Raw genomic sequence first — 27,404 nt, 5'->3', positions numbered from 1 at the left:
TTAAAATAATAACAGGCATCTTTTCTGACCACAATAGTGTGAAACTAGAAATCAACTACAGGAAGAAAATCAGAAAAGCCACAAACATGTGGCAATTAAACAAAATGCTACTGAACAATGATTGTGTCAATGAAGAAATCAAAGGAGAGATCAAAAAATACGTGCAGATAAATAAAAATGAAAACAAGACATGCCAAAATTTATGGGATACAGCAAAAGTGGTTCTAAGAGGAAAGTTTGTAGCAATACAGGCCTACCTTAAGCAAAGTCTCAAATAAACAAACTAACTAACTGTACACCTAAAACAACTGGAAAAAGAAGAACTAACAAAGCCCAAAATCAGTAGAGGGAAGGAAATAATAAAAATCAGAGCAGAAGTAAATGAAATAGAGATTTGGAAAAAATCAATGAAACCAAGAGTGGGTTCTTTGAAAAGATAAACAAAATTGATAAACCTTTACCTAGAATCACCAAGAAAAAAAGAGAGAGAGCTCAAATAAATAAAATCAGAAATTAAAGAGGAGAAATTACAAAACGGACACCTCACAAATACAAAAGATTATAAGAGATTACTACAAAAAGCTATATGCCAACAAATTGGATAATCTAAAAGAAATGGATAAATTCTTAGAATCATACAACCTTCCAAAACCCAATCAAGAAGAAATAGAGAATTTGAATAGACCAATCACGTCAGGAGATTGAAACAGTAATCAAAAAACTCCCAGAAAATAAAACTCTAGGACCAGATGGCTTCCCTGGTGAATTCTACCAAATGTTCAAAGAAGACTTAATACCTATCCTTCCCACACTGTTCCAAAAAATTGAAGAAGAGGAGCGTGACTTCCTAACTCATTCTATGAAGCCAACATTGCCCTCATACCAAAACCAGACAAGGACAACACAAAAAAAGAAAACTACAGGCCAGTATCACTGATGAACATCGATGAACATCATCTCAACAAAATACTAGCAAATTGAATACAACAATACATTAAAAAGATCATACACCATGATCAAGTGGGATTTATTCCAGGGATACAGGATGGTTCAACATCCACAAATCAATCAATGTTATATACTACATTAAACATAACAAAATTAAAAATAACCACGTGATCATCTCAATCAATTATGGAGAAAATTTATAAGATGTATCACCCTTTTATGATAAAAACTGAATAAAATGGGTATAGAAGGAAAGTACCTCAATATAACAAAGGCCATACATGACAAACCCACAGCTAATATCATCCTCAATGGTGAGAAAATGAAAGCTATCCCTCTAAGAACAGGAACCAGACAAGGATGCCCACTGTCACCACTCCTATTTAACATAGTATTGGAAGTCCCAGCCAGAGCAATCAGGCAAGAAAAAGAAACAAAATGGATCCAAATTGGAAAGGAAGAAGTGAAATAGTCACTATTTGCAAATGACATAATTTTATACGTAGAAAACCCTAAAGAATCCACCAAAAAACTTTTAGAAATAATAAATGAATACAGTAAAGCTTCAGGATGCAAAATCAATATACAAAAATCAGTTGCATTTCTATACACTAACAATGAAGTAGCAGAAATAGTAATTAAGAATACAATCCCATTTACAACTGCAACAAAAAGAATAAAATACCTAGGAATAAACTTAACCAAAGAGGTGAAAGATCTGTACACTGAAAACAATAAAACACTGTTGAAAGAAATTGAAGAAGACACAAAGAAATGGAAAGATATTCCGTGCTCTTGGATTGGAAGAATTAGATAGATAAACTGTCCATACTTCCTAAAGCAATCTACAGATTCAATGCAATCTCTACCAAAGTTCCAACAACATTTTTCACAGAAATAGAACAAAAAATCCTAAAATTTATACGGAACAACAAAAGACCCCAAATAGCCAAAGGAATCCTGAGAAAAAAGAACAAAGCTGGAGATATCACACTTCCTGATTTCAAAATATACTACACAGCTATAGTAACCAAAACAGCATGGTACTGGCACAAAAAGAGACACACAGATCAGTGGAACAGAATGAAGAGCCCAGAAATAAACCCACACATCTCTGGACAGCTCATTTTTGAAGGGAGCCAAGAACACGCAATGCAGAAAGGAAAGTCTCTTCAATAAATGGTGTTGGGAAAACTGGACAGCCACGTGCAAAAGAATGAAAATAGACCATTATCTTAGACCACACACAAAAGTTAACTCAAAACGGATTAAAGACTTAAATGTAAAACCTGAAACCATGAAACTTCTAGAAGAAAACATAGGCAGTATGCTGTTCGACATTGGTCTTAGCAACATATTTCCAAGTACCATGTCTGACTGGGCAAGAGAAACACTAGAAAAAATAAACAAATGGGACTACATCAAATTAAAAAGCATCTTCACAGCAAAGGAAACCATCAAAAAAACTAAAAGACAAACTAACCATTTGGAGAATGTATTTGCAAAACATATAGCTGATAAGAGGTTAATCTCCAAAATATATAAAGAAGTCAAACACTCAACAACAAAAAAACTAACAACTCAATTAAAAATGGGCAAAAGATCTGAACAGATATTTCTCCAAAGAAGATATACAGATGTCCAACAGGTACATGCAACATGTTCAACAGCATTAACTATCAGGGAAATGCAAATCAAAACTACAATGAGATATCACCTCACTCGCATCAGAATGGCTATAATTAACAAGACAGGAAACAGCAAGTGTTAGAGATGATGTGGAGAGAAGGGAACTCACATACACTGCTGGTGGGAGTGTAAACTGATACAGCCCTGTGGAAAACAGTATGGAGATACCTCAATAAGTTAAGAGTAGAACTACCATATGATCCAGATATTCCACTGCTGGGTATTTATCCAAAGAACATGAAAATACAAATGTATAAAGATACATGTACCCCTTTGTTCACTGCAGCACTATTCACAATAGCCAAGACTTGGAAGCAACCTAAGTGCCCATCAATGGACGAATGGATAAAGAAGATGTGGTGTATATACACAATGGAATACTACTCAGCCATATGAAATGATGAAAACCAGCCATTTGTGACAACATGGATGGACCTTGAGGATATTATGCTAAGCAAAATAAGTCAGGGGGAGAAAGTCAAATACTGTATCATCTCATTCATAAGTAGAAGACAAAAACAACAACAAGCAAGGACATAGAGTCAGAGATCGGATCGGTAGTTACTAGAGGGGAAGGAGAGAGGGAGGAGGGCGAAAAAGGTGATTAGGCATATGTGTGTGGTGATGGACTATAATTAATCTTTGGGTGGTGACCATGATGTAATCTATACAGAAATCAAAATATAATGATGTATACCTGAAATTTATGTAATGTTATAAACCAATATTACCGCAATAAAAATAAAATTATGATACCTTTTCGGCAGTTAATATTTTATTAAAGTTATTCATTAAGTCAATAAAAAAAGAAACAATATTTATTTGCATAAAAGGTGCGTTGAAAAACATGATGGTTTGAGAGAGTGTTAGTTACGAATCATGAGGATTGCTCTCTCTCTCTCTCTCTCATCTGTTACTCTTGAGAATAGTAAGATGGGATATTTTGAGCATATCAAAATATAATGTGTCAGTAAATACATTCAAAATAGAATTAATAGGGGATCAATTACCGGAGATTCAAAAAGAAAGGGATAAGGACATTTCCAGACAATTATCTAAGGAAACAAACAGAAAAAAAAACAAATGGGACTACATCAAAAGAAAAAGCTTCTCCAGGGGCCTGGCCCAGTGGCATAGCGGTTAAGTTGGCACGCTCTACTTTGGAGGCCAGAGTTCGCAGGTTCGGATCCCAGGTGCGGACTGACACACCACTTGTGAAGTCATGCTGTGGCAGTGTCCCACATTCCCATATAAAGTAGATAAAGGTGGGCACAGATGTTAGCCAATGGCCAATCTTCCTAAGCAAAAAGAGGAAGATTGGCAAAGGATGTTAGCTCAGGACTAACCTTCCTCACAAAAAAACAATAAAAAAGCTTCTCCACAGAAAATAAACCATCAGTAAAACAAAAAGATAAGCTACCAATTGGGAGAATATATTTGCAAATCATATATTTGATAAGGGTTTAATATCCGAAATATATAAATAACTCATACAACTCAACAACAAAAAACAAACAATTCGATTAAAAGATGGGCAGACAGTTTGAACACAAAATTTTTCAAAGAAGATATACAGAAGGCCAACAGGTACACAAAAAGATAGTTAATATCACTAATTATTAGGGAAGTGCAAATCAAAACTACAATGAGATATCACCTCACACCCATCAGAGTGGCTATTATTAAAAAGACAGGAAATAAGTGCTGGATAGGACGTGGAGAAAAGGGAACTCTCATACACTAGTGGTGGGAATGTAAATTGGTGCAGCCACTATGGAAAACAGTATGGAGATTCCCCCCAAAATTAAAAATAGAACTACCATATGATCCTTCTTTTCTACTTCTGAGTATTTATCCAGAGAACATGAAAACAGTAATTTGAAAAGACACATGCACCCCTATGTTCATTGCACTATTATTTACAATAGTCAAGACTTAGAAACAACCTAAGTGCCCATCAACAGATGAATGGATAAAGAAGATGTTGTATATATACATATACATATACATATACATATACTCTCAACCATAAAGAAGATGAAATCTTGCCATTTGTGAACACATGGATGGAACTTGAAACTATTATCCTGAGCCAAATTAGTCAGATGAAGAAAGACAAATACCATATGATTTCACTCATATAGGGAAACAAAGACAACAACAAACAACAGCAGACGCATAGATACAGAAATGGAGTGGGGGAGGGTGAGGAGAAGGAGGGCAAAAAGGGTAAAAGGGGATGTTTCTATGATGACAGATAGCAACTAGACTTTTGGTGGTGAGCACGATGTAGCATATACGTAAGTCGAAATATAATAATGTATATCTGATATTTACATAATGTTATAAACCATTGTTACCTCAAAGGAAAAAAAACAAAAGAAAATGGTTTGGGGCGAGACAATCTTTTAAAAATTAGTTTTGTACGTTTTGAATTTGGAATGACAAAGGACATCCAGTGAGATATGTTCAACTGACAATCAGGACAAGAGCTCTATAGACTCTATGCATCTATATATCCCTTTATCTACCTGTCTATATATGCACGCATGTGTGTATGTATCTATGTGTTTATCAATGTTTTTTATACATATCACAATAAAGCACATATTTATGGAATCCTTTCATTAAATTAACAAAAAACATTTTAGAAAATTGGAAAACTATCACTCTACATACTTTTATACTTTCATCTAAATTTCGTTACATAGTTTTCCCAAAAATGGGATCACCTAATATCCTGTCATTTTTTATTTAATATGAATAGTTATCCCTGCCCTTTCAAATTTTTGAATATATGATTTTAATGGCTGCCTGGTATTCCTAATTATATCTCGGACATAATTAATTGTGTCTATAGTTCCTGCTGTCATCCTCCTTCACCAACCATATCTTGATTATGTCTGAAAGGGGAGCTCAATTGATATGAGCTCGTGGTAACTTCCAAGTCTAGAATTACTCACTGAACTTCCAGACCACCTTCACTTTATCCTTTTCTCTGAGGATGGCAGGCACTTCACACTATGTCCAGTCTCCCTTTGTAGATTGGGAACTTCTCCCAGGGCAAGATACTGCTCAATGAATTCTCCATCAAGCTCTTAGCACAGTGCTTAGCATATGGTAAAAATCAATAAAGATTTGAAACACATAACAAATCTAAATGAATTAGTCATTATTGCAGAGAAATTTCATTGTCCATCAAATCCATTCTCCCCTTCTTGGGGCACACAGCTGGACTCCATATTCCAGCCTCCCACACGGCCATGTGACCATGTCTTTGCCAATGGAAGAGCAGAGGAACTGATGTGTGCCATTCGAGACCTGGCTGATAAAAATCTTCTGCTGCATTTCTTTATGTTATTTCCCCTGATGCTCATGGATGCAGATGTGGATGATGTCCTAGGGATGGAGAAGGCACATGACAGAAGAACAGTGGGTTCCTGAAGGACCACATGAAAGAGTGTGGTCTCTCCAACCTGAACACACCCAGCACTGTTGGGTGGGAAAATATATAGTCATGTGCTACCAATTTGGGGGGAGTTATCTGGTAAATCATCATAAAATAATATACCTATAAAAAGTTTAAATCACAGGATTAACTTAGCTATCACCCTAGTCCATTTGAAAGGACGGAAGTGAATCTAGCTCTAATAATTGAGCATGTCAGTGGTGGGACAGATTTTCTCTTCTATTCGTTCAGCAACTGTGCTCTGAGCACTCAAATAGTGCCAGTGCCGGAAAGACCCAACAAGGTCCTTGCCCTCTAGGAGCTCACGGTCTGGAGGGGAAGATGTAAAAAGTGCAAAAACAAAAGCCAGTGAATGAAAAGAGCAAATGTTATATAGAAAAAAAAATAGGTGCTACAATAGGGTGCCTGGTTCCACTACGTGAGAGCTCTGAAAAGGCTGCACAGAGGTGACATTTATATTTCTAGTAGCATGACAGGAAGGAGCCAACCCTGCATAAATCCAGGTATCGTTAGCCTGGCAGAAGGCACAACAGTGTGACTCTTGGAGGCAGAAGTGATTTTGGACAGGGAGGAGGTTAGACTGGAGGTTGGTGTGGCTGGAGGGAGCTTGGGAGGATAGTAGGGGAAGGAGGGAGAAGGCTAAGGCCTGGGGCAGGAGGACAGTAGTAGTGATCTATTGCTATTGCACTCTGACAACATTTTCCCAACCTGAGTGGCTTAACCAACAAACATTTATACTCTTACAGTGTCAGTGGAACAGGAATCCAGCAGCGCTCAGCTGGGTGCTTCTGCCAGAGTCTCTCAGGAGGTCTGGGCTGTGGTCTCAACTGAGGCAGAATCTGCTTCATTCAGGGTCTGAGCTTACTCAGGGGTACTGGCAGGATCTTGTTCAGACTGAAGGCCTCTGTGCATCTCTGTCTCTTGGTCTCCCTCAGGGCTAGGCCACATGGGGCTCTCTAGATTGCATCTCATAACACAGAGGCTTGTTCCCCAAGCTGAGGGATTTGAGAGAGAGAAAAAGAGAGAGAACACAGGTCAGAGTGAACAAAAAGTTAAGCACTGAGGTTTTATACCAAAATCTTGGAAGAGACATTGCATCACTTTGCCATCTTCGATGGAATAGAAGTGAATCACTAAGTCCAGTCCACACTCAAAGTGCAGTTCACACTCTATAAGGATGTGTAGATCAGGAGGTCATGATCATAGGGAGTGATTGTGAGGTGAAGGTGAAGACCCCAACAGCTTCAGTGTCTTGACCAGAATCACAGTTGGTAACAAGGTGGAGCCAAGTATGAACCCAGCTGTGTGTCCTCAAAGTCGGAGCCTTGGATGCTCCCAGGCTTTCTCAGGGAGCTCTGGAAAGGTCTGCATACAGTTATGGGACAGGAGCTGGCATATGGGTGATGGTGAACATTCAGAAGCCTAGATGGATATTTGGCAAGTTTTTCTCTGAGACGGAGCACAGGTCAGGGGAACCCCTGTCTACATTACACCTATGGTGAAGGGAGCTGGGTCCTCCCTTTTTGCTGATCTCATGCATATGCAGTCCTGAATTTAATCCTTCATCATATAATTGGGAACCTGGGGCCCACAGAGAGGCAGGGACTGACCCACAGCACACTGCAGGCAGAGTCCAGAGGTGAGGGTATATTCCAAGCTTCTAGGACATGGCTCCAACCCCTTCAATAGGGTTTGCTTTGGAAATTAGAAACCCTAAGATTTTGGGAAACTTTTGCCCATCCTTCTGTATGTGGGGGTCATTTTTGTCTGGGCATTAAGAACATGAGCACTGCCAGACTCACACCACACACACACACACACACACACACATATTTAATGTCATACACACAGTGACATTAAATATAAGGACTGTAGAGTGTGATCATATGAGAAAGAGACACAGAGGAGGTGACAGGAGAAAGAAAAGAGAGGTTGGAGGCATTACCTACAGGTGACAACACTCCTCCGATTCTACAGGTGTTATCCCACATACGCCTGAGGACATCCCTAGGAAGTACATGCTAGAATAATCCCAGTATTGCAGATAGGAGACAGAAGGCCCTGAGAGGCACAAAGGATTATTGAAGATCAAGAACAGGTAGGAATGAGGAGTTGTGTCTGAAGCCAGGTCTGTCTCAAATCTGGTACCCTGGCTGCACCCAGACCTTCCCAGGGGTCTGTGAAGATGGTGTGTTGGAGTAACTGTGTACAGATATGGTATTGCATGGAGAAGAGATCTGAGCAGTCAGCATCCCAGAGGACTACTTGGATATGCGTTATCTGAGAAGGGGACTCAGGAAGAGGACTCCAGGAAGTGAAGTCAATCCCTTGACAATAGACCCCAACAGAACCTGGAACCCTCATAACCGGGCACCCACATTCTAGGGACAGCCTCATGCACAGCTCACTTGGCTGGAGACACTCAATAATGAAAGATGTTCTCCTGCTTTTATCCCATTAACTAGAGTTCTGGCTTTTGGGCACCAAGGAGTCAGAGCTTTTTCAGATGCTGCAGTCAACGGCTCAACCCTCATCCCTGACTCCTCTGGCCATTTGCCAAGAGGTCCCCTAAGGTAATTCAAGGTGGCCTAGGTCAGACCAATCTAGGCCAGGTCACTGCCCTAGACCCTCCCTGGTCAGACCCCACCCTCACTCATCAGTGTGGGTGGAAGAGGGACATGTAGAGAGGATCTGGCCTTGGGATAAACAGGTTGTTGGGCAGTTGACAACCTGGTGGACATGTCATGTTCACACCCCAGGATAGGGCTGGAATAGTGGAAAAGGGATTCCTGAGGTGCCTCTTACCTGTACCAACATTAATCCAGGCTGTCATCTGTTTTCACTCCTTGGTGGAGGACCATGCAGACTGTAGTGTGTGTGTGTCTGGAGTGGAGAGAGTCACATGGGTGTGAGAGCCAGAAAAGACATCCAGACAAGGCTCTGAATGTTTCCCCCTCACTGCCAGGCACTGTCTTTACAGAGGTCCCCACAGGAGATGGGAGAGGAGCTGATCAACAGGGTCCTCTACTCCATGTCCCTGCAGGAGATAAACATGCCCCACAGCACCAACAGAGTCCAGTGCTCACTAGGGTGAGTGCAGCAGCTGAGGAGACACAACTCACAGGGCCCTAGGACAGCCAAAGAGGGCCCACCTCCCAGAAAGCCCTGATCGTCCCCTGGGCTCCCTCCTAGAGCCCTGCTCCCAAAGGAATCTGGATCCCCCTCTCCTCACGCAACCAACCCTCACTGCCTAGCCCCTGCCTTGGCCAAATGCGAAGTCACTGTCCACATATTTTAGAAATAGCAGAAAAGAGACTTTTATATCATTTCACCTCATGTTCAGGCAAGAGATTTTTTGCATTTTCTGCAGATTTTTCTGTTTCAACTCCCATCCCCTAATGTCCATGTTGGCCTGACAGTCCTTCCACACCTTCCCCAAATCTTACACATCATCATGAATAGCAGAGATGCCTTTACCCAAAAGGACATGGGGCTCATGCTATTATGTCTGTTGGTCTGTAATTTGCTGTCCCGAAGAACATATCCCTCTGGCTCATCCAGGTCATCAGCGGGGGCCTCACTGATCTGCACAACATTCCAGAAGAAAGACCGGTTAGCACAGCGATTCAGTCCTTCACTTTGTGGAATGTTCTGTGGTGATTTCAACAGTGCTGCTATGAACCTCCTACATCTCCTATTACCCTCATCACTCCCATACCAGGAAAATACTCTGTGTTCTCAACTCTACAATGGGCTGTTATGTCAGAAATCACAAGGATGATACTATTAGTGCAGAGAGGTGCTGTCAACACTTAGCTAACAAACTGACCTAAGAGACTCATGGGATTTGTCATTCCTCACCCCGAATTCTACTTGTAATGTCAAGAACCTTTTTCCTGTCATGGGCACTCATGTCCCGCCTCTTGCCACAAGTCACTGTGGGCTTCGGGGTTCAGTGTGAGCTCCAGCCCCAACCCTCCTGGTGGTCCATGGTGCTGCCGCTGACTGTATGACCCTCCTCTGTCCCACCCCAGGGTGAAAATTCATCAACAGTGAACAAGAAAGAGACCCACAGGCTGTGGACTGTCTAGGCCAGCAAGCTAGAGAAGCTAGTGGAACATCTGGTGCCTGCCTTCCTGGGCAGCGACCCTACCTATGTCCCCACATTCCTGTGCACCTACAGAGCATTTGCTACCACACAACAGGCGCTAGACCTGCTGTTTAAAAATTGAGCACCTTATCCCACCACAGCACAGTGGTGATTCGGCCGCCTACAAGATGTGCGTCTTGGGAATATCACTACACCGACCTGAGTCTCAGTTTCCTCCTTGGAACAGTGAGGTGAATTGAGGATCAACCACATAGAGTTGTTGTAAGGACTCAAGTGCTTTCAGGGCACTGCCTTGGGCTCAGCTGTTTTTCCACTTGAAAATGAAACTGGAGATTCCATCCAAGGGTCCATGTCTTAGGTGAAGCCAGATCTGGGATTCCTCTGGTGAGTGAGGGGGCCCCAGGCCCCCTCAAATATATGTGATGGGGCTGGTTGGAGCTCATTCATTCATTGAATCCATAGGAAGCCCCACCAGATTCAGGCACTTTTCTAGGCACTGACGATAATCCAACGCACAGAGCAGACAACAGCCCTGCCCTGCAGGTCTCCACTCTATTCAGGAGTCAGACAGTCACACTAGACTTCACAAGCAGGTACTGTCCACAGTACAGTCAGCATGACACCTTGCTGGTCTCCTCTAGATATGGATTCATCCTCTCTTCATCTGATGAGGTTGGCAGACCCGTGCACCAACTGAAAAAGTGAGTGGGCTTTGACCGAGGAGGGCCTCCCCTCCGCACAGAACTGTGAGGGGAGTTGGGGCCTGTGAACCAGAGGTGCTGGCAGAACCTGGCATCCCACACATCCTGTGACTCCTGTGGGAGGGCAGAGGTCTGAGGGATTCTGGGAGAAAAGAAGAAAGCTGTCAGAGAGAGCTGTGGATGGGGCTATGGGTGCTGTAGGAGAACAGGGTGGGGGCTGGAGGACAGAGTCAGCCCCTACAAGAAGACATACCCGTCCCCTCCCCATTTCAGCCCTGCCTCGACCCCCATCCTGGGACCCAGAACAGGAGGTGTGGGGAGAATCCTGCTGACTACTCTGGTAGAACCTCAACATTGGGTGCACAGCTGGTGCTCAAGGGACTGACTGAGTGCTCCGGGGCCTGATAAACCCTGCTTTGTGAGAGACTAGTGTCAGTGGGAGGGGAGACCCACATGGGACACCTATGAATCAGGCAGCATGCAGGCACAGGAGCTAAAGGTTGAGGTTTTAGGAGGGCCCTGGGAAGCCTGGGCAAGACACTCCCTTTTTTCCCTTATTGGTCAGATATTCATGGAGCACCTACAGGTGCCAGTGAGGGCAATGAACAGGGCCCACTCCAGCACTCCCTGCTCTCATGGAGTTGACATTCCAGTGGGTGGGGGGCAGAGACACAGACAGAGGAGTGTGTCAGGCTTCCCTCAGGAGGAGGAGAGGAAATCTCACCATTGACCAAGGCCTCTCACTACAAAGGCTTTTTTGCCAGCCCCTCCTTGGCGATCAGGACCGTTTCTGCCAGGACAGCCAGGCTGGAGGCGGACAAAGAGTAGGACTAGCCTCTTGACAGCCAGGAGCAGGAGGCACAGGAGCCCAGGCCCCACAGGGGAGCCCTGGGAGTGCAGTGTGGAAGGAAAGGCCAGTCTTCTGACATGCTGTCCACTTGTCTATCCCCAGGGCCATCTCCTCCATTCTAGGTACCTGGCTGGGCCAGTACTCTGAGTGCTTTTTCCAGCCCCCAGAATTTCCTTGCCTGAAGGTGCTATTGTCTTACAGAGGTCTCAATATACCAGGCTCAGACCTGGAGCGCCATGCCCTCCTTCTCCTCTCACAGCTGGAGCACCTTGAGGCCACTGAGGCGGAGTCTGAGGGGGAGGAGGACTTGGGGTGGGTGATGTGGATGTGTGTGGAGGGGATGGGGCTGGGCCACACAGAGCAGAGCCTCCAGAGCCCGGGCTTGGACCAGGAGCAATGAGGTGGCTCAGATCACTCTCCCCATGGACTACAGTCTGGGAAGACTTCCTGGGGGTTGGTTCTTGGACTGAGACATCATTAATTGGTTTGAGAGCTTTCCTTTGTTTGAGAGGGACATGCAAAGGCAGTCATGTTGATGTTTTCTTTTCTTGGAGCTGCAGCAGGGCCTCCAGAGCAAGATCCTGAACTACCTCAAGAACTAGCGCCAGCTCCAACTCTAGTGGCTGCTACAACTCAGAGCCAGAGATTCAGATTCGGATCCCGAGCAGGCTCAAGACACAGCTCTCACTGAACTTTAAGACCTAGAACAACCACCTACATCTTGTCAGCAACTAGCGTCAGCTCCCAAGCTGCAGGGAGTGTCAGCTGTATCCCCATAGAATTCCTTCCCATCCCCTATAATTGCATGTTTTTAACTTTTTGTTATCTTACATATACTTAATGTTTTCTTATATTTTATCTCCTAATAGTCACTTAAAATAAAATTTAAGTCTTTGATCCATTTCAATTGTACACTTCACTGGCATGAAGTACACTCACGATGATGCACAACCATCCCCACGATCTACTTCAAGAACATTTTCATCACAGAGAATGATGTATCTCTGAATGTACCTATGAATCCGTCAGTCCTCCTTCCTCTCACCCCAGTCCCTGGCAAACACTGATCTTCTTTCTCACTCCATGGATTTACCTCTTCTGGATTTTTCCTATAAGTGGAATCCTATAATATATGGCCTTTGTGTCTGTCTACATAAGGTAGGAAGAGAGTGAGTAATAATTTTTTTAATAAAATTATCAGTTTTTATTAAGAAGGAATGTCTCCAGTAGATCAAAGATTATGTATAAAAGATGAATCCCCAATATTAAATATTTTCATCTTGGGGCAGGGACCAAACTCATAAGTGTGACATGAGAGCTGGAAACCATAAGGGAAATGTCTGGTGCACTGAGATACCTTTCAAAGCTTTCATTTTCTTGGATAGTTGATGTTTAAATTTTGTAATGTGCATATTACTAAATTATTAAAATCACATATTAAATATTCAATTTATTACTAATATATTATGTAATAAAATATATTACATAGTTTAAGGTTCTAGACTGATAATTAATGTATATTTAGTGAAATAATGATTGAAATATGAATTTAAAGACAGATGCATTCCTTGTACCAAGAAATAATTGCCCATGACAAGTGGATACCATTTTTGAAGTCCTTTCTCTTCAAGTGCATTGGTGTATGTGCGTGTGTGTGTGTGTGAGGGTGTGTAGGGGTGGAGCCCACGGCTGTTCTCTCCTATTACCTGATGTCCCGCAGGTGGACACGCACAGTCAGTCCTGTCCCCTTGTGCATTCTCAGTGGTCACACACCACAATTTACACAGAAGCCCCAGCTGTTCAACAACTGGACCACTGCCAATTTTTCACTCTCATAATTATACTGTGAGTACACTTGTGTCCATAAATCTCTATTTGTTTAGAACTCATCTCTAAAATTGGAACTTCTGGAACACAATTTATACACATTTTTAAGGTGTTGGCTGCAGTTTTCAATATGTACGGTCTCTTTATGAAGTTTGAGCCTTCTTTGGAAGAGCAGGGACTCCAGAGACACAAGGTGACACCTGAAGGAGGGAGGTAGACAAGCCAGGAGTGAGGCCATAAGGGTACCTGAGAGTGACCCAAGGAGCAGGGAAGGGACTGCTCAAGCCCCTCTTGTCCATGTTCCTCCCCCACAGTATCTCCTGCTCTGTGTCCTGGAACTCACCTCACCCAGGCTTCTTCCCATGACACACCCCAGGCCCAGGCCCAGGCCACCCCAGCCCCACCTTCTCATAACTTAGCTTCTAAATAGAGCAGCCAGGCCCTGCTTCCAGGCCAGTGAAGGGGCAGACAGGACAAGGCCTTTCTGCTGCCCCTCAGTCCTTGGCTGGGCGCATTTCTCTCAGGAAGGAACCCCTAAGGACAGATCAGTTTCATATAGACTTGACCTTGCACATGTTCATCCAGATGGAAGGTTTTAGTAACACCAGCAAGAACCACATGAACTTTGTGAGCAAAGAAGACCTCTACAAAGCACGTCAGGTGCTCGTGGAGGCTGAGAGATGCGCAGAGCCTCAGCCAGGAGCTTTGGCACTGGGCATAGACCCTAAACATCCCTCAAGCTCCTCCAGTAGTGACGCCGACCCCCATACCTGCCAGTCCCCGACGCTGGTGTCCCTCACATTCAGTTTTTGCAAAGGAGGGAGCTTTGCATCTTGATAATGACCCCAAATGAGAAGGAGGTTGCTCCCATCTCCATCAAAGTAAGATCTGAGTAGTCCACTTTATATGAGTCTGTGAGGGAGGCCACGGTCAGCAGCCTCTCTTGTTTTTGCCAAGAGGTGGAGCTCCCCAAACAAAGAACAAATATCATCAGAGGGAGGAAACTCCGGGCTCTCCCCAGAAGAAGAGAGAGAACTTCCACTGAACACGGAGCAGGTGAGAGCGGTGAGCAGTGAGGACTAAGCGCAAGGACTACCATGGGCTGGGGCAGTGTCCTACTGGTTAGGAGCACAAGTTCTGTGTTGGTTTGTAGCAAGTAGCCGGGATTCAACCCACTGATGTTGAAAAAATAAAATTCTCTTCCAGGAAATGCTTTCAATACCAATCACTAATAGGACACTTGGACACCTCGTGGCCATGGAAGCGTAAGATGTCCTGTACTGATGATTGCACAAGTGGGGTGGGGAGGGCAGGTTCCAGGAAGCTCAGGGCAGCTCAATTTGGCTGCCTTGGGAGGAGGGAGCCCCTTCACTGGACACCCCATCATTAAGCTGAAGGAGCAGACGATGCAATTCAGAAATCTCCAGGGTACATGTGTCAACACTCAGGACAGTCGGTGTCCTCAGGCACCACGACATGAGCTGTGGGTCATGTCCAGTCCCAGGGCTAGCTTGGGTCTGACACAGTGAGCCCCACTGCTGCCTGTGGGAGCCCAAATGAGGGACATCTGCCCAAACTAGATCGTGAAAAAAGGCTTCTGGAGGAACAACTGAGTCAGAGAGAGTCAGGCCTCCGAGGCAGAGGGAACTGAGGGGGCAGAGCCAGGGAGCCCATGGCAGCAGTGGGCTTGCAGGGGGGTAACATCAGCAGGTACAGCTAAGGATTACTGTGTCCTTACCAGTCTCTCTCTTCTGGACATGAATCATCTCACTGAATCCCCATAACAATTCCATGAGGGAAGTAGAAATGCTGTCCCTGTGGGACTTATGAGGAACCGGAGGCTTAAAGAAACTGCTCCTTCTATGCCCTACAGTGAGGCAGAGACAGGATTGCAACCCAGTACGTGTAAACCCCTGTGGGCTCCGCCTGATGAAGAGGCTGCATCCAGATGCTGCAGCAGGGACCTCTCACCTCTCACCTCACATGAACCTTTGTTCCTGGTGCCCAGAGGGAAACCTCCTCCTGCCCAGAGATTGGCTGTTCCTGGTACTGGGGAGAGCCCACAGTGCTCAGGGTCCAGTCTCCCCAGCCTTCCCAGGTCTTTCTAGACATGCCAAGCCTCAGCCATATGGGGTGAGACTGCCCCCTGAGTTCAGTGAGGTCTCAAGGCCTGGGAGATTGGATCTCTAGGATTCTGGACCCCTGAGTTCCAGGGAGAAGCAGTGTGGATGGAGCACAGAGTCCAAAGACAGAGACTGAGGTTCTAGTCCCTGCTCAGTCTCGTTCTACCTGGGTGACGCCAGGCAAGGCTCTGAGCCTCTGTGACCCCATCTCTAAATGGAGAAAGAAAATGGAGCTGTTTAATGCGTTGTTGGGAGAATAACTTGGGAAATGCCTTGTGCAATTCTTGCCTGGTTCCTGCAGTGCAGTAAGAGCCAAATGGAAAAGAAGTCCTGTTGGTGGCCGTTTATCCAGTGCATCTGCTTTTTCTTGTGCTGATTTTTGTGTCATCCTTAAAAAAACAGATGCCAAAGACAAGGTCATCCAGATTTGCTCCTAAGTTTTCTTCTATGAATTTTATATTTGTACTTCTTAAATTTATGTCTTTAATCTATTTGGGGTTAATTTACACGTTATTTTAAGTAAGAGTCCACCTTCATTCATTCAATTTTGACTTGCCTTTATGTGAAATGAGGGATGACTTCCAGTCAGTGCATTACCTGTAGTTGTTACTTCTAGGAAATTTTAATTAGATTCCAATGAAATTGAAGCAGTAAAGCAAATAAATAATTCTTAAAGAAATTCTCTAACGTTATAAAACGTTCTGAAAACAATTACCTTATAAACTGTTGATGTGGGGCAGAGTCATTGTCATGAGCAATCACGCACTGCCCTCTTGTGGCCAAGTGAGAAATTTCAGGAGTGTGGTCCAAGTACCTTGGTAAACAGGTACTGATAAGACAGTCTTATCAGGCAGGATATTCCAAGGGCTTAGAGGTTACCTCCCAAGAGTAGGTCAAGGATCAGTGTGTTCATAATGTGCAGGGATTGAACACCCCCAACCTGCCTAGTTAACTTTTTCTGTGCAGGTCACCTCCTTGCAGTTGAACTAGACTCTTGGCTCTCTTACAGCAAAACCATTGTATTTGTCTGAGCAGCTACGTATAGGACAGCATTTACATAACATATACTCCAATAGTAGCAATATGAATATGCTTAACATTTGGAGGAGCCAGAGTGGTTTAGCAATAGATATGAAGAAACAACTAATCCATCTGCATTTGTCAGCGCTCTCTAGGGAAACAGAATAAATAAGATTTCTATATAGACACACACACACACACACACACACACACAGATTTATTATAAGGAATTGGTTCACACTATTAAGGAGAGTGGCCAGTCTCAAGTTCTTCAGGGTGAGATGTAATCTGGAGACTCGCGAGAGATGATGGTGCAGCTGAAGTCTGAAGGCCAGCAGGCTTGAAACCTGGGAAGAGCTGACATTTCAAGTCTGAAAGCAGGAAAACAGCTGATGTCTCAGTTCAAAGGACAAGTGGCAAGAAAAAGTCTCTCCTACTAAGGGGATGGTCAGCGTTTTGCTTTTTACAACTGATTGAATTGAGCAGGCCAACATTATGGAGGGCAATCTGCTTTACTCAGTCTACTGATTTAAATGTTAATCTCATCCAAAATCACCCTCCCAGCAATGCCTAGAATAATGTCTGACCAAACATAATGGGCACCCCATGGCCCAATCAAGATGACATAAATCGGGGCCAGCCCGGTGGCGCAAGTGGTTAAGTGTGCATGCTCCACTGCGGCGGCCCGGGATCCCGGGTGCGCACTGACGCACCGCTTGGCAAACCATGCTGTGGCGGTGTCCCATATAAAGTGGAGGAAGATGGGCACAGATGTTAACCCAGCGCCAGTCTTCTTGAGCAAAAAAAGAGGAGGATTGGCAGATGTTAGCACAGGGCTGATCTTCCTCACACACATACAAAAAAAAGATGACATATGTTAACCATCTCACCATCCTACAAACCGATGACACACACTTTTCATATTTCTGTGCTAATTTGTTACCCATTCCCTCATCAATCTACTGCTAATTATATCTTATGATAAACTTGTGCTGAACTATTTAGCACAGATTGGATAATGGTTAGATAATTAGAGCTCTTGTTTAGCCCAGTCACTTTCCATTGGCATTGCATCCTGATGAGATTTTAACTCAATCTCCCAAAACATGTGACCATTAATTATCATCAGTACTATTATATGATTTGTTTGCATAAGGTAGTTGAATTTTACCAACAATGCCAGTGTTACACCATATCAGTTTGGTAGTAAATGTAACCTGAAAAATCAGAGTCAAAAGATACTGGCACCTAACTAGAGTTTCACTCAGTCATGAGCAATGGGTCCAGTTCATCATCATATGTATGAACAAAGTTCCTCCCAGAGCAATGCCACTTGGGCATGCAGGATTCCATTTGATCTTGTCAGGTTCCAAAACTAGAGGTGTTCTTGGAAAACATATGACTTTGTCCTTTGGGGCATCGAATATAATTGAGATATGATACAACATCATTATTGGCTATGAGCCTCTCTTGAGGCACCATTGTAGTATTGGGATTCTCTCATTTCATAAACCATGTATTCATTCGTTTGCCCACAGGTAATTCTATCTCCTTCTCTCCATTTGTCATTTATTGTAACCCAAACTTTTCCATCCTTAGAAGAGATGTCAAGTTCAGCTCTGTGCTGGTCCAGACTGCTGGGTGCAATACTAGTTTAGCAAATGCCTCCCTCTCAGTCCATTCCCATTCATGGAGGGGAGGGTGACAGACGTATAGAACTAGTGGGCTTCCTTGGCCATCAGGCAATGCAGTTTCATTCACTGCCAACCCCAACTTTGCCAGAAGAGATGAAGGGACAAGCCACTCCAGCAAGCCCCTAGAAATTCAAGCATAAAGATGTAAAGGTATAGTTACAGTACCTTCCTTAGGGATCAGCCCTGCTTCAAGCACCCACAGTTAGAGCCCTGATCCCAGGACCACTGCACCAAATTGGAAACAAAAAAATTGATTTGATGTGGGGAAGAATTGTGTAGTTTTACCAGCATTGCTACCCTCTTCCCTACATCCCCCAGAACAGTGGAGGAAACTGTCTAGTGAGAACCCTCCCTTGCCCCTCCTCATATTGATCGTGAGCACACATTCATGAAGGCAGAGAAGCCAGCCCTTCATGCCCTTATCTTTCCCCACCTTAGACAATGTACGTTTCAGTTGCTCATTGCAATTCTCTATCAAGCCACTACTTTGAGGATGACATGAGACATGATATGTCCATTTGATGTGATATGTTTTTGCTCATTGTTAGATATTACGAGCTCTAAAGATTTTTCCTTCATTTGAAAAAATGTAACTCGGCAGTCCAAACTGATACATTATCTGCTGTTCTAGTCGTTTTATAGTATTTTGAGTATTTGTATCTACCGCCAGGTAGGCAGAGCATAGTCTAGAGTAACAGTCTATTCCCATGAGGGTGCATTTGTAATCTCCTGGGGCGACATGCAGTCCAGTGCAGTCAGCTTGCCGACTGTGTGAGGGGCCTTCCCCAGGGGAAGCAGATTCTGTCTCTTTGGCTGGCACACAGAATGGTAACTGTGAACATCTGAGGCCCCATAGAGTGCAAGAGGAGTATGTTGATGATCACCCCATCTCTACATTGCTGTAGTTCCCCCATGTCCTCTCACCTCATGGACCCAGATGGCCACATGAGGGAGGCACACTGGCATATCCGCTTGCTAGTTCTAATAACCTTCCAACTCAGAAAAAAGTTTCTTCTGATGGGCAATGACGTGTCCAACTTTAATGAACCCATTAAATTTTGAAAGAGATTTCCACAGGCTGTGCCCAACAAAGATTCAAACTTGAGTCAGGTTCCTGAGCCTTCTCTCAGGTCCATCTGTGCACTTCCTTGTAAAATCCAGTTTTAGCAAGAACCCTGTTAATTCACTTTAACCAGAACCTGCACCCTCAATATCTGATGGGGTTCTTGACCCTCCCCCATCCTCCAGATGATGTCTGATCACCCTGGCCTGTCTTCAGCAAAGAATCCTGTTAGTTCAGTTCAGCCAGAGTCCCCCTAACCCCTGATATTTCCTCCTAGTAATTTAAATTCACTGATCCCCACCCTGCTCCTTGGCCGTAGATTCCCACTTGTCCATGCTGTACTCAGAGCTGAGCCCAATCTATTTCCTCCACTATAAAATCCCATTGCAATTGTCCCTGTACCTGTTGTGATGGTTCTGAATAAAGTCCATCTCACCATCTTCAGGCAGAGTCATTGAATACCTTTTATCTTCAACAGTTAGACTTGGATCAGATAAAATTTATATTGGACCCCTGGATCTCTCACCAGGACCCTAAGTGTCCATGTTAGATGTCTTTGTCTTCACTCCTAACTCGTGAAGTGTCATTGTCATGAGCAGCCACGCACTGCCCTCTGGTGGCCATCTGAGAAATTGCAGGAGTGCTGCCGGGCTCCTTGGTTCCGTCAGCACAAGACCCCACATTCAAACTTAGACATCTTCACAGGATACAAGAAGATTAAAATAAATTCTGTAAAATTCGATGTTTTCGGGGTGCCTTCTAGTGGAAGTCATTGTCTTGTCATTTCAGACTATAAAAAAATAGGCCTCTTCCCAAATGCATTATTTCAGGGCACCTGAAGTTGACCACTGAGTCAGGCACTGGGTTCCAGGACAGAAAATAGAAACAAGGTTGCTTCCTCCCAGGACGCACAGGCGGTGGGTTGGGACCGTATTGGGAAAACATGTCTACATCACAGCTCTGCGTGTCTGGTTTAATGAAAACAGTATGCAGGCATACCTCATTTATTGCCCTTCACTTTATTGCACTTCACAGATACTGCATTTTTCACAAGACACCCCCATCAGCAAAAAGATGATGAGTTGTTGAAGGCTCAGATGATGGTGAACATTTTTTTTAGCATTAAGTACTTTTTAATCAAGGTATGTACACTATTTTTTAGATGTAATTCTTTGCGCACTTAGTAGACTACATTATCGTGTAAATATAACTTCTATATTCACTGGGAAACTAAAAAAATTGAATGACTATATTCGCTTCATTGCAGTGGTCTAGAGCCAGACTGACAGTACCTCCAAGGTATGCCTGTATATATATAAAAACACCTTGAATCAGAAATTCAGCAATTCATAATAGAAATGGATAATTATATAAACTTAAACCAGAATTAAGAGAACATGTAAGAAATGGAAAGAAAAATTTATATCAGAAATGAACACTAAATTATAAGAGGCCCAAGAAAGAAAAGAGTAAAAGGAAATATAAGAAAGGCAAGAAAACAAATAGTGAAATGAAAATATGATAAAAATGTAAAAATTTGAAAAAATAGAGAGTCAGAGGGAAAGTGGTAAAAATGCAAGATATATTCTAAAAATTCAAGATTTGTTTTAGAAAGTCCATTTGATATAGTCGATCCTTATTATTTGCAGAAGCCATATTGCAAATCTGCCTTCTTGCTAAAATTTATTTGTGATGGGCCGGCCCCGTGGCTTAGCGGTTAAGTGGGCATGCTCCGCTGCTGGCGCCCCGGGTTCGGATCCCAGGCACGCACCAACGCACCGGTTCTCCGGCCATGCTGAGGCTGTGTCTCACATACAGCAACTAGAAGGATGTGCAGCTATGACATACAACTATCTACTGGGGCTTTGGGGGAAGAATAAATAAATAAATAAAATTATTAAAAAAGTTTATTTGTAATGCCAAAATCAATTCTCACAGGGCTTTTACACTCATTTGCAGACGTGCACAGAGCTGCACACAATTTGAGTATCCCAACTCGGTCGTCTTCTTTCAGCTCTAATACTGTAAACAAGTGTCCTTTTCATGATCTGTTTAGTGCCATGCTTTTCACATTTTTGTGCTTTTTGTTGGTGAGTTGGCTGTTTAAGATGCCTCACAATTGTAGGGCTGAAGGGCCACCTAGTGATCCTAAAAGCAAGAGGTTATGATGTACCTCACAGAGAAAATATGTGTCAGACAAGCGTTGCTCAGGTATGAACAATAGTGCTATAGCCATGAGTTCAATGTTAATGAATCAACAATACCTATTAAATAAGGTGTCTTGAACACGAACACACATAAAACATGCTTACACTGGTTGGTTGATGCAAATGTTATGACCAGAGGGTCACAGAACCTAAACTTGTATTTCCCCTAGGAAAAATGGTTCAGTGTTCATTTACTCAGTGTTCACGGACAATTTATAGAATGTAAGTACCATGAATAATGAGAATCGACTGAACTAGACTAGTATTTCTAATAGAAAATCATACATATATCTTCAAAGATGCTGAAAAATCTTCAGTCCCAAAGCCAGGACATTAAAAAAAAGAAACATGGGAGGCGGTTCCACCAAGAAAGCAAGGATGCCCACTATCTCCACACTATTTTATTTTACTATGAATATTGGCCAAAGAAATCAAGTAAAATAAATCAATGAGAGGCACGCAGATTGGCAAAGATGATGCAGCGCTCTATCTATCTGCAAGTGATATGATAGTGTATCTGGAAATTCTAAAAATAAAAAATTTTTAACAGGTCAAATAATAAAAGAATTCAATGAGGTAACACAATATAAATTTAACCTACAAAATCAATAGCCTTCATACGCATAATTAATAATCAGTTAGAAGAAAATATGGTAGAGAAAATCCCATTACAGTAGCAGAAATGATAAATGAAGAATTAGCTTAATTGGAAATATACAAAAAGTATATGTTAACAACTTGAATACACTTCAAAGAAGTGGAAAGATACACATCCAATAATATGAAAACATACATGCACAAAGTTGCTCATTGCAACACCTAAACAACACAGAGATTGTAAACAACCTAAGCGCTCTTATATAAGAGAATGCTTGAGTAAGGTATGGTACGTAACAATTATGGGTTCACTGTGTCTCCCAAAAGGATGCTGAAGTCCTAAATCCCAGTACCTTGTTTGGAACTAGGGTCCTTGCAGATGATCCATTAAGATGAAGTAATTAGGATGGGCCCTAATCCCATATGTCCTTATAAAAAGGGGAAAATTGGACACAGAGGCAGACAAGCACACAGGGAGAATGCTACGTGAAGATAAAGGCAGAGATCAGGGTGATGCATCTATAAGCCAAGGAACTTAAGAAAATGCCAGCAAACCACCAGAAGCCAGGAGAGAGGCCTGGAATAGATTCTCCCTCACAACCCTCAGAAGGAACCAACCTTGCTGACACCTTGATATATGACTTCTAGCCTCCAGAATTAAGAGACAATCAATTTCTGTTGAATAAGCCACCCAGTGTGTGGTAGTTAATTATGGCAGCCCTAGGAAACTAATACAATTCTTGATGCGTACTATGCAGCTATAACAAATAATAATAATAAGGATGGATACGCAGTGAAAGGATGGATATGCAATGGATATCCATTGCGTGGATATGCGGTGATTTCCATGATATGTTTGTGAAACAAACAAAATGCAAAGAATGTATAGTATGCCACCTTTCATGTAAAACAAAGTGGAATAACTAAACAGACATGTATTCGCTTATTTTTGCAAGTAAACAAATTCAAGAAGGATAAAGCCAAATCTAATGAGAATGATTACCTCCAGGGGTGGGTTAGATGAGGGAGAAATAGAAATGCAAAAGGGAAACTACAATTCTTTGAGAATTATTTTTTGTATAGTTCTCAATTGTGAAATCATCTTAATGTTACATACAGAAAAATAACAAAGATGGGGGCAATTTCTAAAATGGAATTGTATTAGTTTGTTAGGGACACCATGATAAAATACCACATATTGGCTAGCTTAAAAAGAGGAATCTAGGGGCCAGCATAGTGGCGTAGTGGTTAAGTTCATGTGCTCTGCTTTGGCTGCCTGGGGTTCGCAGGTTCGGATCCTGGGCGCAGACCTATGCACCATGTATCAAGCCATGATGTGGCAGGTATCCCACATATAAAGTAGAGGAAGGTGGGCACAGAAGTTATCCCAGGGCCAATCTTCCTCATCAAAAAGAGGAGGATTGGCAACAGATGTTAGCTCAGGGCTAATCTTCCTCACCAAAAAAAATTTAAAAATCTTAAAACAGAATAAAAAAGGAAGAAATCTATTTTCTCACAGTTCTGGAGGCTAGAAGTCCAAGATCAAGGTGTGGGCAGGTTTGTGTTTCTTCTGAGGGCTCCCTCTTTAGCTTGCAGATGGCTCCTTTCTCTCTGTTTCCTCACATGGTGTTTCCTCTGTGCATGCCCACCCCTGGCGTCTCTTTCTGTGTCCAAATTTCCTCTTCTTGTAAGGACACCAGTCATATTGGATTCAGGCTCACCCTAACAGCATCATTTTAACTTCATCTCCTCTGTAAAGAACCTGTCTCCAAAAGTCACATTCTGAGGTCCTGGGGGTTATTGTTTCAACACATGAATTGGAGGGGGCACAATTCAGCCCATAACAGGGATACAAACAAAACCAAAGGAACATGACTCTATTTCAAATGAATAACCTGTCCACACTGAAGGGGAAGAAAAAGAACTTACCACAGTAATTTTTGAACCAGTATTTTGACTATATATCCTCAGTCTTAAGGTAATAAGAGCTTTAAACAAATATTGAACTACAGTTAGTATGTTTGCTTTTCATAGCAGCATGGGCTATGAAAACTACTTTCTGGTTATTCTAAGATTGAACAAATGAGTAAATATATTTAGGATAATGAGAGCCAGGTTTCTCGTTGTGGAGAAGGGAGCTACAATAGGGTAAGGAAGAAGATATGAATGAATTAGATCTATGGTGCTGGACTGGTATCAGTATGAATTCACGGTTTTTAATGCACAAATATAGATCTGTGTGTGTACATGTATGTGGAGGTAAATATACGTACATGTGTGTATGCATGTTTATATATAGATGTGTCCAGTGGGAGGGCCTGTGAGCAGTGATGCTTTAGCAGCAATGAGTACACATGGCACCCAGATTTTCTTGCTACTATACCATTCTCCACTTAAAGGAACCAAGACTTTTTGGAGAAATGGCTGATTCCAGGGCTGGGACAAGGAAAGAATAAAAGAAGCCTAAAACATCTTATTTGCTAAAAAATAAGGAAATACTAAAAAAATAATGATAGATATGTGTCAAAAGCATACAGAAGCTGGTTTGAATGGACTCCCACAGCATAAATCTGGATAATTTCAGCATCAAAATCAATAATGACAGTAACAGATTATAACCCATTGAATAAAATAAAGATCCATGAGTTCCGTCTGATACAAATAAATGAATAAATGAAGTAGAAACGGAAACTCTTCCTTATAGAAAAAACAATGATAAAGGAAAAAAAATAATAGTTATAATGTCACCATTTTGCAGCCATCATAGTAATAAGTGGTTCATCCAGGAATCATCAATGAATGCTATATGTATTAGATGAAATTTTGATATACAAGAGATTTACACAAAATATTTTCCCATAAAATGATTACTCATTATAAATTAACACCTTGTGACCATGAATACTTCTCTTATTATCTCTGAGAGATTTTCCTCACCCTCAAAATGGAAATAATCATCTATTTTTGCAGTTCCTCTGAGACATAAATAGAGGAATTGTCAGAACGTCTAAAAGTACCTAAGAGACATTACTTGCTCAATAAATGTTCATGTCTTTTTTCTAAAAAGGAGCAAAGATCAGCTAACTCTGACTAATGAGACAGAATTTCAGGAGAAAAAAATTCAACTCACCTGGAGCTGTGTCAGGGTCTCCTTCTCTGGAGAAAGTGTAGAGAAGGCAGAGCTGGTGGGGAAGAAAGAAGCCACAGTGAGCAGACTAGCCCGTGTCAGTCAGCCTGGGCTTCAGGAAGGAGGAGAACATTTTACTCCATTAAGACCATTAGCCCCCTTACCTGAGCCATTGTTTTCTGACTTATCCACCTGAAAAGGTCTTTGGCCCCTTCCCCACCCCAGACTCTTCTGTAACTGTCACCTCCTAACTCAACGTTTTGGGTTAAGCACTCTCCGCTGTCTTCCTCTGTCCTCCTCTTTGTGGTTGTGGTAACTCCTCCCAAGCCACCCTCTTTCTGGGCCAGAAAGTCCAGGAAGATGCAGACCCAGGAGTTCCAAAGTCTTCTTTCTTTTCAAACTCTCTAGGTTCTCCCTTGAATTTGTAAAAAGAAGTCTCACGTCAGAGGTGTTTCCTCTCAGAATCTGTTCTTGCCACTTAGGGTGCTTCCTCCTCTTCCACTCTATAGAATCTGAATTTTCCCTTTTCACAGGGGATGTGTGTGCAGAGACTACACTACTTTAGGGCGACACTTGCTTTGAGGACTGAAATTCACTCTCTCTTCACTTGCCAAATGATGAGCACTTACTCTACAAAATAAAGAGTACAGCTCTGGCGGATCTCAGACTTGGATATGAATGGTCTGGCCTTGTCCACTGAGGCTCCGGCAAATAGCCTTGTAGGAGGGTCCTAGCAGCCTCTGCCGCTGCCAGAACCCCTGAGGCTCTACAGAGGGCTGGGGGCTCCAGAAGTGCAAGGAGAGTCAGGGAGAGGAAGTGGGTAGAAAAGGCTGTGGTAGGGACACAGGTCAGTAGGACACAGCCTGGCCTCTAGGAGGTCAAGACTAACGTGTCGTGTCACGGCGAAATTCACCTTCTGCGCTGAGGAAAGCTCTTATAAAGTTGTTTTGAATTTCACCTTTTACTCTGTCTTCATGCCAGACTTTGAAAATCTGCTGAACAACAGCAATATGCCATGTCCTCAGCACCCAGGGCGAGCCTCGAGGGGAAAGAGCGCAAAGCACAGATAGTCACATGACTTTCAAGGGGCCCGAGAGCATGTGCAGTGCGCTGTTTGTGCATACGCACGTAAGACTCACGTTTCCTAGCCTCAACCCTGCCCTGCCAACTCTTTCCTTCCTCTTCTGGCCCACAGCACCTCCAACTCCTCCGACCTAGGCCAGCTCCGAGCCTGCGTGACACCTTCGTGGACTACAGTCACCACAGTGCCCTGCATGTCCTTCAGCTTTCTCTGCCTCCTCAGCTGGGTGTCTGGGCTCTGGCTCAGAGGTGTGCAGGGGCGGGTGCAGCCACATGAGGTGGGGCCTGGCACTGCCGCCTTCATCTCTGAAAGCTTCTTATTTTAACCATTGCTAATTTTCTGAGGAGAAAAAAGGGTGTTTGTTGTTGTTTAAACAAATTGAGTATGCATTTATGTTCATACTGTTATTTAAATACATTTTCATGTTATTTTCTCATTTTTTTCTATGAGGCTTTTGTTGTTGTATTTAAGTGTAGTCTATATATTCAAATCCAATTATTTCTTTATTTATTTTTACTCTATGGCTAAAAAACAAAGTGATCCTTCAGATCACTGTCCACTGATGAGAATTAGTTCTGTGTGCCACCCTAAGTGCAAAGCAGCTGGGAACTGTGATCTTCCATGTGCCTAGGAAGGAGAGGAGAGCCAGACACTAAAAGTGCCTGCACGGTATTAAATGTTACCAAAACTTTTTACAATCCTTTTGGAAATTAATGAGGATATTCTTTGATCTAGCAATTCTATTTTTGGAGGCTTGGAAAATTATTCTGAAGAAATGTAACCACAGGACCTCTAGGACCAGTTCAAATTGACCCCATCTTATCAAAAAAGAGGGTTAAAGTTGTATTTCAGAGGCAAGCCAAAAAAATGCAAGTCATGTATCCAGAGCGCGTGCAG

The 27,404-nt window shown here is 42.8% G+C and overlaps 1 pseudogene; it reads right to left on the bottom strand.

The window, feature by feature from the left end:
• The window catches only part of LOC101397511 (NEDD4-binding protein 2-like), a 116,868-nt pseudogene extending 90,058 nt beyond the window's left edge, over positions 1 to 26,810 (bottom strand).
• Positions 26,811 to 27,404: the final 594 nt, after the last annotated feature.

The sequence above is a fragment of the Ceratotherium simum genome, chromosome 3 (assembly GCF_057802395.1).
Source record: "Ceratotherium simum simum isolate JZ-2026a chromosome 3, ASM5780239v1, whole genome shotgun sequence".
Lineage (NCBI taxonomy): Eukaryota > Metazoa > Chordata > Mammalia > Perissodactyla > Rhinocerotidae > Ceratotherium > Ceratotherium simum.
Note: the sequence above shows the minus strand (reverse complement) of the source record. Positions and strands in the feature narration are given on the sequence as shown.